The sequence below is a fragment of the Malania oleifera genome, chromosome 12 (genome assembly GCF_029873635.1).
Source record: "Malania oleifera isolate guangnan ecotype guangnan chromosome 12, ASM2987363v1, whole genome shotgun sequence".
Taxonomy (NCBI): domain Eukaryota; kingdom Viridiplantae; phylum Streptophyta; class Magnoliopsida; order Santalales; family Ximeniaceae; genus Malania; species Malania oleifera.
Window position 1 is genome coordinate 65404272 of NC_080428.1, and position 12111 is coordinate 65416382.

Genomic DNA, 12111 nt, shown 5'->3' on the forward strand with positions numbered 1-12111 from the left:
GAGGATACAGTGCAGTTAGTAGCAGTAATACAACACCCAATTCAGATAGACTTGGAAAAACTCGACGTGGAGTTAGTGGAGGATAGTCACCAGACATTTATTGCCAGCCTAGTTATGTAGCCTATGCTATATGAAAAGATTAAAGATGCTCAAAAAGAGGACCCAAAATTAACAGAGGTAATAGTCAGAGTACAGGGTAGTCAGGGAGAGGAGTTTAGTATTTTAGATGACGGAGCTTTGAGGTTTCGCACCAGATTGTGTGTGCCCGCAGACACATATATTAGAAGAACGATTCTAGAGGAGGCTCACAGATCTCTATACATGATGCATCCTGGCAGTACTAAAATGTATGGGGATCTGCGAGAGTATTTCTGGTGGAGTGGCATGAAGAGAGAGATTACCGAATTTATGCAGCAGTGCTTGACGTGCCAGCAGGTTAAGGCTGAGCATCAGAGGTTGGCAGGGCAGTTGCAGCCACTTTACATCCCTGAGTGGAAGTGAGACCACATATCCATGAATTTCGTTGTTGGGTTACCACCGGCACCGCATGGTCAGAATGCCATGTGGGTACTTGTTGATTAGCTGACAAAAACAGCTCACTTTCTACTGATTATAGTTAACTACCCTATGAACAAATTGACAGAGATCTACATTTAGGAGATTGTTCGATCTCATGGAGTGTCAGTATCTATAGTCTCGGACCGTGACCCATGTTTTACATCACGGTTTTGGAAGAGCTTGTATAAGGTTTTGGAGTCTCAGTTAGCATTCAACACCACTTTTCATCCTCAGATAGATGGTCAGATGAAGAGGACAATCCAGGTACTTAAGGATATTCTGCGAGCGTGTGTATTGGATTTTGGAGGTAGCTAGACCCAGTATTTGTCGCTAGTTGAATTTGCCTATAATAACAGTTATCAGGCCAACATCGACATGACACCTTACGAGGCACTTTATGGTAGGAGGTGTCGTTCTCCTCTATACTAGGATGAGTTAGGTGAGAGGCGAGTTGTGTGGCCAACAATAGTGCAACAGGCGTACGATAAAGTCTGGTTTATTCGAGATAGAATTAGTGCAGCTCAGAGTCGGTAGAAAAATTACGCAGATACTCGTCGCTAGGAATTGGAATTTAAAGTGGGTGACCATAAGTTAATTGAAAATAACACCATTGAAGGGAGTCATGAGGTTTGGGAGGAAGGGTAAGTTGAGCCTTAGGTTTATTGGCCCATTTGAAATACTTGAAAAGGTTGGGTCAGTTGCCTATCGGCTAGCTTTACTACCAACTCAGTTCAGAATACATGACGTATTTCATATTTCTATGTTAAGGAAATATGTCTTAGATCTCTCCCATGTCATCAATTATGCAGAATTGGAACTCAATGATGCTTTAACTTATAAGGAAACTCCAGTACAAATCTTATACAAGAAGGAACAGGGATTATGTAGTAAGAAAATTTAGCTAGTAAAAGTCCTGTGGAGAAATCATGTCATGGAAGAAGCTTCATGGGAGCTCGAGGAGGAAATCAGATAGAAATACCCACACCTGTTTAGTGGGGTACAGTGGTGGTCTATATAGTTCAAATAATGATAGTTTTATTTTATTTAGTGCGAAGTGAAAAATGTATTATTGTAATCTAGAATATATGATAGGTAGTGTTTTTAGTTTTGGGAGAAATAATGATAGTTTTATCTTATTTAGTGCGAAGTGATAAATGTATTATTGTAATTTAGAATATAGGATAGGTAGTGTTTTTGGTTTTGGGAGAATTTACTTTTATGAGTATATTTGTAATCTCCTAGAACTGCTTATGTAACCACAGTATTCCTCCACCAAAAGTGAGGGTTAGTAATAAAATAAGTAGTCATTTTTCATTAAGGATGGTGTGCAATACAGATAGTAAATTTCGAGGATGAAATTTTTATAAGGAAGGGAGAATGTAGAGACGTGAAGAATTATAGTAATTTAAATAATAAAGAAAGAAGAGGAAAGAAAATTTTAAAAGAGATTTTAGTATAGTCTTATTGACGAGTGTAGAAGTGCTCGTCAACAAGTAGGGCCTTTGGGCTTGTCGATGGGAACGCATGTCTCGTCGACGAGAACTTACTAAGAGGCCTGTTCCAGAACCTGAAACTCATCGACGAGGAGAAGGTGTTCGTCGACGAGCTGCCTCCATTGACTCATTGACGAGGCGACGTGTCTTGTTAACGAGTCCACATGGACAAGCTTCCTCTATAATGCCGAAAATCATTTTTTTGCAGGAATTTTAGGCACAAATTTTCTCTCTCTCTCTCTCTAGAAAACGTATTATCTCACTTCTCTCTAGGTTTCTGGCTCCCTCTCTCCCCGGTTCGACGATCAGAAGCTACCACGGTGATCCTGGGGAGATTCTCTATAACATAGTTGGAGCAAAATGTTGATTTGAGAAGTTTGGGAACCATCCCAAAACCAGGGTAAGTCGATTATTTGGGTATTGTCAATATTACCAAGTTTATTTAAGTCTAGATTTTGTATTATATGAGAATGTACTGGAGTTTTGTGAAGTAAAATCAGGGTATTACATTTTCAGGAATATGGTATTTTGGGAACCCGAGTGGGTGATATTTCCGGAACCCAGGTAAAATGATACATGGTTTATGTTAGCTTTAGATGCTATGTGAGTTTAATTGCATTGTTATGATGATAACAACCCATTAGTGGTTTTAGGTATGCTTATCTTTGCATATCAAGTCACGATTAGTATAAATATAAATGCAAAGATTAAGTAAATTAGTAATAGGATAGACATCATCAAAAAGGGAGAGAATGTTAGCCTTAGTAGCTACACCATCATTGTTTAATGTGTCTTTATGATATTAACCTATATGCTGTTCCTAGTGTTTTCCTATCTTTGCATATCATGTTTACTATAGGTACTCGTACATGAATTATTGGATTAAAGGCAAAGATTGGACCGAGTAGACGTTAAGAAGGAAAGATCAAATGGACACGTACTCGAAATGACTCAAGCACAACCAAAGGAAGCTTAATTGGAGAATTATTTGTAATAAGGGTTGTGTGAGGTAGTACGTTTTGTAACTCTTGTGAGTGTGTTTCTTACATGATTTCTGAGTAAGAGTTGAGCAAAGCACATGCATACTAGGACACATGAGTTTATAGGATCGCACTAAAGACATAAACACAAACTCACCTTTCATGGTTTTCTAAGTTAAAACAAGAGTTTGTCAAATGAATCCTAAAACTCAACTATGTTTTCAAAGGGACAAGTTTTTAACATCCTAATTTTAAGAACATTTTCATACTTACTCCCGATTGTGTTAAAACAAGTTTAATGTCCTAAAGGTTCAAAGAAAGTCAAGTATATTCAATAAAGGACATACTAAGCATATAAGATATTGAAACAAGTTTTCAAATATGTTTTCATAAAACAAGATATCTTATATTTATGGGGAAACTCACTTGGACAAGTTTTAATCTTCATTAGACTCAATATATTTCATATACTTTTGTCCAATAATATTTTAAGTCATTAAAATACTTTTTGACAAGGAAAAACAAAACAATCGTCACTACCGTAGTGCAATCTTAAGTCTTGAACACCTTGAGGTATTTTGGACATAACTTTTTCTAGAAAAGTCCAAATGGGATGATCTTGGTGTTCCTGGAAAGTTAAGACAAAATTCCACAACTTTCATTTTGGTGACTTTTTCTTATTCAGGGACTTCGTCGATGAAATTCAGATTTTGTCGATGAATTCTGGGCAGAAGCGCCCAAACGGGCGGAAAACGGCTAGTTTGCCAAATAAAGTATTTTTTCTTCCCCCCAATGGCTAGTTAACGGCTCCTAAGGTTCTTGGGTTATAAATACAAGATTTTAGACTTGTATTAATATGATTTTGAGCATTGTTGATCATATTTATGGAAAATATCATTTTATCCAAAACCTAAGCACTTTGCCCTTTTGCATTTTAGTTATTCTTCACAAGTGCTCAATCCTCTCTTGCTCACTTATTTTGTAAGATTCATTCCTTGAGAGAATAGAGTGAGGATTTGGTTATGTTTCATATTGGCTCATTTAAGGAGCATTAAATTGAATTTCCAATCTCTTGTAAGGTTCTTTGTGAACCACTGTTGTAAGGTTCTTTGTGAACCGAAGCGAAGGCTCTTGGTGAGCGCGGTAGCGGTTTGTTCCCAAGTGTAGGGATTTTTTATCGAGTTGTAAGGCTTCTCCGCCGGTAAAGGAGTATCTTTAGTGGATTGTGGAATCCTTGGCTTGGTGCTAAGGCGTGAACGTAGGTTTGGTGCCGAACTATGTAAAAATACCGGTGTTGTTCTTTCTCTCCCTTACACTCTTTATTTTATATCTTGTACATGATTTATATTTATATTGCGATATAATTTCTTCTATCTTGCCAAGAGTTTTTATTTTGTAGAAAAATACGTATTCCGCGAAAAGAGTCTATTCACCCCCCTTCTAGACTATATACTTCGGGTTGTGACTCCCAACAGTTTATAATTTAGAAATTGTGCATATGTGGATTTGGGGAATATGTATGTGATAATTATCTAGGTGAATTCAGTTGTTTGATTGGGAAAATTATACGTGTGTTATCTCAGGATGATGAAAGTATGAACGCCGCATGCGTGAGGTTGTAAATAGCATCTAGTGCTCCGATAGTCAGGTAAGGGAAATATGCTATGCTAGGAAATTTTACTATGATTATCAGTATAAATTATATGTTTTACCAGATTATTATTCAGATAATAAAATATTCATATAATAGAAAATACAGATTTCAGAGCATGTGAATCTAATTATTTAATTGAGTGACATGAGCTCATAATAGATTAGTACAGTATTTTTACAGTTTATAAATATCATGTTTTACAGTATATTAGTAGAAAATATCATGGAATATACATGTTCTATAGAATGATGAAATTTCAGTATACATACAGATAGAAATTTTACAGAATACTCAGAAACATGATTTATAGTATTTCCAAGATACCATGATTTACAGTATACTTACAGGAACATATATTTTCAACATTTTCAGAATACCATGATTTTAGAACCATAACACCCAGATACTTAGATATTTAGACAGATATTCAGATATAAAGAAATTAAATATTCAGTCAATTATTCAGATTTTCAAATTATTCAGATAATTTTTACAGTGTTATGGTTATTTCAAAATCATGGTAAAACAGTAATATAGAAATATCAGTTATATATATATATAGTATCTGACCCTGACCCTGATGGACCAGATTCAGTCAGTAGAGCATGGTAACGTAACTATTTTCAGTTCAGAGTGCAACCACATAACTCAGATAGTATGTTGATTTTCAGCAGTCGATCGTGTCTATGTTGTGGACAGGCTCCTCGTAAGTTAGGGTTGAGGAGGTTGATCTGACTTTCAGAGTTCAGTTAACTTATCCTGGTCGGCTAGCCAATGATAGGTACCGCCTGCAGGCCACACAACCCTGTCATAAGGGGTTAAATCATGGCTTTTAGTCATACATCCACGGAATTTTTCTCAGTTACTATATATATATATATATATCCAGATTTACAGAAACCGCAGGCATACCTATGAATATTAGAAGTATTATGATTAGAATATTCAGCAAAATAGTTTATGTTAAGCAACATAGGTATGAGTTATGTATTAATATTACATGTTTTCTCAGACTCGGTTTTTTGCTGTACTTCTATATCAGATTTTACAATTATGTAAACTCATCTGTCACACATTAGCAATAGCATATTTCGTCGTACTGAGCGTTATCTCATCCTAGCGATTTAACATTTTTTAGGTGATCCAGTTAGGCGAGCAGATCAGGCTTGCAGATAAAGGGGACTACAGTACTGCCTTGTCTATAGGGTGAGTATTTTTGGAAAATCGCTTTTTGAGTAGTCCCTAAATCTTGGTGAGGGTATTTTGGGAATGGTTATGTATGCATATTCTAGAAATTTTGACACTCTGGAATTGTATATATTGACGTGGTTATATGTATTCTGCTTCCCATTGAGTTTATGGTTATACAAGTTCCACAGTCCTTATCTAGTCTGTGATGATGGTTTGATTTAAATTAGAAGGTATCAGAGCAGTGAAATTTTATAGTGTATATATGTGAAAAAAAATGGCATGAAATATCAAGTCATTACAAAGGTCCTACTCCATCACCTCTCACACTGGTGTTACTGTTCCCCGGATCCATCCTATAAAGGGAACAACTAGTCTCAACGTACAATTACACAACCAATACACTGCTATAACTCCTAAATTACTCTCATACAACCATTTATCTTTACATCCTCAATCCCCATTTAAGATTCAGTCCTATCACTCAGAAACAAGATCCAGCGATAATATCCATGGTTTTCCTTAAATCGTTACCCCGGGAAAAACATAGAAACAACCTCGGTACTCCTGCTTCTAGGCCGCAAGATATAACCCTAAATTCTCACCTCATCCTTAACAATGACTGACTCACATTTCAATCTACCCATCTCTTATTTTCCTCAAAATCCATTCTTATACTCTGATATTGTATTTCGCTGTTTACTAAAGTCTGTAGAATCTAGTAACTTAGACTCTAATATCAAACAGTGACGCCCCGATTTTCATACCAATATTTTTTTAAATAATATAAAACAATCATATCGGCCACGTCAACAACTTTGATACCATACACATAACCCCGCCCGCATTGGGTACCGGGTAAACATGCATTTCACATACACAACCTAACAGTGGAAGACATAATGTACATACCATCTAAAATACAATATCAAAAGTATCAATATACATATACACACCTTCTATCATACCTAAAAACAACACAACCCTAGGGGAATTACACTTCTCTAGTCCAAAAACTAACCCTATATATTAGGATCTCAGCTCCCTACTGTCTCGGAGCTTTATCACCTAGCCTATCTTTCTTCCCTAAAAATTTTAGATAATTTGGGTGAGACACATCTCAGTAAGACAGAATAAACTATTTATAGTGTGTGACAATATGAGTTTCATTATATCATAATATATAAACATATCAGCGATTGTGTCTTTTAAGAAAATATATCATTCCATATGTACAGTCATATAGATATACAACACAAACTTTCAAAAGCTTTTAATTTCATTTCCAAAATCATTCGTACACAACTTATGCTTACCAGCGAAGTTATTGAGAATAGGGAAGCTTACTCGCCCATACAAGCAACTTCCTTCTACCTTGATATCGTTTGTATTCTTATCCGAATAACTTGGGTTCAGCCACAACTGACACTTATCAGGGCACTCACCTTACTCAGTAAGCCCTCAGGCGATGAGTTTTACTTCACTTTATTTATAATGTTAACTCACACAATTTCATTTCACATTTTCTTTCTCATTCCCATTTTCATTTCATTTCCATTTTCATTTCCTTTCCACTTTCATCTAGCTCATGAGTGTGCTTGGTAACCAATATACCCATGTCTGTAACTCATGACTGCCCTAAGGATATTCGCTATGCCATACTCCCCCCCATGGTCAGGGTTGTGCGGCCCGAAGGCTGGATCTAACCGTGGTTAGCTGACCCGGTTAGATCAAAATATCATATCATATATCCCGTATCTGTAGTACAACTAACTAGCCTATAGCCCTGATCCGGACTCAGGGGGCACAACAACTCTACTAAACAACTCAGTCGAATGTCACACCACGATCAAAATATCATATCATATATCCCGTATCTGTAGTACAACTAACCAGACTATAGCCCTAATCCGGACTCAGGGGGCACAACAAATCTACTAAACAGCTTAGTCGAATGTCACACCACATGCTCCACGAGTCCGTGTGGTTGCACTAGCACCACTAGCAACGGTACCGTGCTTAATATCACAACTCATCATTAAGGTTTCCATATCCATCCCTCAGGGTTATCATTACCACATACTCGCAATCATTATGTGGTATTGACATTTTATTAATCATATTTCAATGATCTCATTGCTGCTTTCACACTGTACAATGTTCACATTTCCCAATATTTAATGATCCCATTGCAGCTTTCGCACTTTATAATGTTCACTTTTCAATTTCCACATTTCAATATTTATATTACAAAATTTACATTGCAATGTTCCCATTTTTAATATTCACACTTCAAAATTCATTTCATAATAATACATATATATCTCATTTCACATTATTCAACATTTCCCAGTGAAACGTTTCTATACTGCATATTTCATCATTTTTCGGAAAATACTCTTCAAGATATTTATATATCCTCGTTTCAATGTTTATTAATAAAACAATTCTTATATCAGTATATTTTAATTCATCTCAATAAAAATATTCTCATCATTTTTTGCGCACATTCCATCATCTCATAATAGTATATACCATATTTCACGTATTTCAACATTTCTCGAAAAATACTCACTAGTATTTATCACTTTTCATCACCTCTTTTATTTCAAATACCAAAACACCACAATTCAATATAAGTCATATGCCACATAATTTTATCCAATATTCATATCATAATAATTTCAGGCAAAATAACATATTCTCATTTTCATGTATTAATTAAATCAGTAATTTTAAAAAATAACATTAATAATTTATTCCCCTTACCTGACTTACTGAGATCTCGCTAAAATACCCAATTCCTATGCCCCTCGGCGTTCGCAGCCCAAAAACCTGAAATTCACATTTATCCCAAATTATTCAACTCAACTCTTAAAATAACTTCCGTCTATCACTTCCTAGATTTCGTATACTCCAAATTAACATTAAAATTCTAAAATACTCCACTTACCTTGGTTTTCCTGAATTACGCTTACAGGGATCCCGAAATTATACCCGCAACACTCACCCGGACCCTGAATTCAATAACCCAAGTTCAACCTCAGAATGCCCAATATTCTAACATTCCAAATCTACATTAATTAAATAAAAATTAATTCCTTAATAAACCTCTTATCCTAATTTTGAGGATATGCCTACAATGAACCCACGAGAAATCCGCTCCACCAGACTTGTAGAGAATCATCCTTAGATTCTCGTGGTGGTGTCCGATCGTCCATTTGACTTAAGATTTAAGAAAAATTGAGGTCGGAGTGAGAATTTACCAAACCCCAAGGGATATGCCTTCGTCGTTCTTACGACAAATTCGCTCCGGTAGAAATGTTGGTAGCAAAAAATAGAGTCCAATGGTATTTCTTGATTTTCGATCGGGCGAATATCAAACGAGAAATAGAAGAGAGTGGGAGAGAGAGACGGAGGGGTCGCACCAGGGAGGGCTCTGTTCTGCTTCTTTGAGAATTTTTTGACTTCAGGAAGGTTAGTTTATATATATATATATATATATATTATAATATAATATTATGTTATTTTAATTAATAATTATTATTGAATTATTTATTTAAATTTTAAATTTTAATTTTTAATGTTTATTTTATTTTAATTTTAATTTTTTTTTGAAATCGCTTCACTAATATTGTATAATCATTTTTGGGTTGTTACACAAACCAAATTTTATTATTATTATTATTATTATTATTATTATTATTATTATTATTATTATTATTTTCGAGTCCTTACATAAGGTGAGAGATATGGTGTGATCCCAAAAGGGGGTGAATCGGGATTCAAAAATATTTTACTAATTTAAACTTCACCGATTCACTACATTAAATCTTATTTAAGAATTAAAGCATGTATGAAGAAAGAGAATGACAATAAATAATCATTCATACACATGCGGAAATTAAAGAGCGGAATTTAAATGAGAGAGAGAGAGAGAGACGCACAAAATTTGTTATCGAGGTTCGGCCAATCCTGCCTATGTCTCCGCCTCGAGCCAAACCAGTTTAGAGGATTCCACTACCTTTACTCACTTATTGGGTGGAACGACACCGTTACAACCTCTCCTTACGGGGCGAGATAAACCCCAACTCAAACTTTGGGGCTGAGCCACAACCTACAACTACACCTTACAAGAGGGTGCTCCTAGTTCTCCTAACAGGGTCTGAACCAATTCGATGCACGTTACAGGCTAGTGCAATCCTCTTCCGACCACACGCTGGGAATACAACAATAATAAAAATATGCGTACAAAGAGAATGCTTCTTAGATAAGAAAAGATGTACACAATGAAAGATCTAATATGCACTCTCAAATGATTTAAAAATGAACCTTAATAGAGTTATGATTTTTCTCTCAAAAATATTTTTCAATAAAACGTGAGAGTATGGAAAATGATTTATTTTTAAAATGACCCTTTCAAACACTTTCAAAAACTAAAAGACCTCCAAGCAATATATATTGAATTGAATATGTGCTCTAACCTTTTCTCAAGAAGCTTATCAAGCGAAATGTGTATCAATTAATACATGCTCAAAGCTTACTTGAATACCCCAAATAATTTCTCCAAAAAAATATTTTTCAAATAAAAGAATAGGAGAAACAAAGGGTTTCTTTTCCAAATGATTGACCTTCAAAAATAAGGCTTTCAAGCTATATATATAGATATAAGCTTGAGCCTTTTCAAATAAAGCTTTAATAATATTTTTCTACGAAAAGATATTTAAGAAAAGTAGGGGAAATATAAATTTTGATTTTCAAAATAATAAGGAGACTTTCAAGCTATATATTATGAAAGTGAATATAAGTTTAAGCCCTCCAATAAACCCTTAAAAGGTTTTCCCCCAAAAAAATTTTTTTCAAATAAAAGGAATATGAGAGAAATTTAAACTATGAAAATTATACAAAGGCTATCAAGCAATATATATATATAAACTTGAATATATATGCTCAAGCCTTTTTAAAACAAAACCCCCAAAATATTTTTCTCCAAAAAAATTTTCAAATAAAGAGTATAGGAGAAACTTTGGTCTTTGGAAAACATGAAAATAAAAGGGCTATTAAGCAAATATATATATATCCAAGATAATATATGCTTAAGTCTTTTAAAATAAAATTATCTCAAGAAAAAAGAAGTCTTTGAAGTAAAAATATATGAGTTGATATGTGCTCCAAGCTTTCTTCAATAACCCACGAGATTTTCTCCCAAGAAGAATTTTTAAAATGAAATAGTAGGAGAAATATAAAATTTAAAGCACAAAGGGGTATACAAAATGAGAAAGAAACAAATAATAAGCAAGTATACTCTCAAGGGGTTTTTTCCACCTTTTACAAGTGTTTCGGGTTGATATTTATAGTCTAAAACCAAAACTAACTGTTCTATGGCCGTTGGGGGAAGATATAATATTATATTTTGAAAAACTAGCTATTTTTGCCCATTAGGGTGCTTTTTGCACGAATACCCTTTAGTTTTTTAGACATAACTTTTACTAATTGGACGTTCTTAATATCAAAAGAAATTTAAGAGAAAATAACACAACTTTTATGTTGAAAAATTTTTAAGATAAGAAGTTATGGATTGAGAAAAATACCTATCAATGAGACGGAAGAAACATGAAGAGAATTTTTCTACTACGTACGTCTTTCAGTGTTTTGGCCATAACTTTTTCTATATGACTCCAAATTCGAAATTCTTAGTATCAACAGAAAGCTAAGAAAAAATATCACAATTTTCATGTTGAAAACTTGTTAATATAAGAAGTTATGGATTGATAAAATACTTATTTATACTGTTTAGTCGGCTGGCCGGTCAATTGACCCCTTTGTAAAAATTAGTTTTTACCTTCTTTTAACTTCAAAACCATTTTAAAACATTTGTATAAGTTAGGCATTTTATGAAAAAGGTTTTTCATGTTACTTGGAGGTCCTATGGTCAATTTAAGGTCATATTTGAGTTTCAGTTAAATCATATGTAATGCATGCACAATTAATCCCTAATTACTATTACAACCCAAAAATTAAACAAGTCTTCACGCTTTTGCTCCTCAAATACACCATGGAATACGCTAGGGTCTACTCATTTAAGTGCTCTTACGGCTTCCATTAGGCATCCGTTACTTGTGCTTCCCGAGATGTAAATCTGTTCACACTCAATGCATAAATGAGATGTTTGTTGTTTGTCATAATCAAAACAGAGATCAGATTCAAAAAGTCAACAATCTCCCATTTTTTTATGATG

The 12111-nt window shown here is 34.5% G+C and overlaps 1 protein-coding gene across 1 annotated transcript in view; it reads left to right on the forward strand.

The window, feature by feature from the left end:
• LOC131143742 (uncharacterized) overlaps window positions 1-6063 on the forward strand; it is a 28500-nt gene extending 22437 nt beyond the window's left edge. Inside the window, exons 5-6 of the mRNA XM_058092022.1 lie at window positions 4615-4679; window positions 5824-6063. The gene's annotated coding sequence lies outside the window, so the exon portion shown is untranslated. The remainder of the gene's footprint in view (window positions 1-4614; window positions 4680-5823) is intronic.
• Window positions 6064-12111: the final 6048 nt, after the last annotated feature.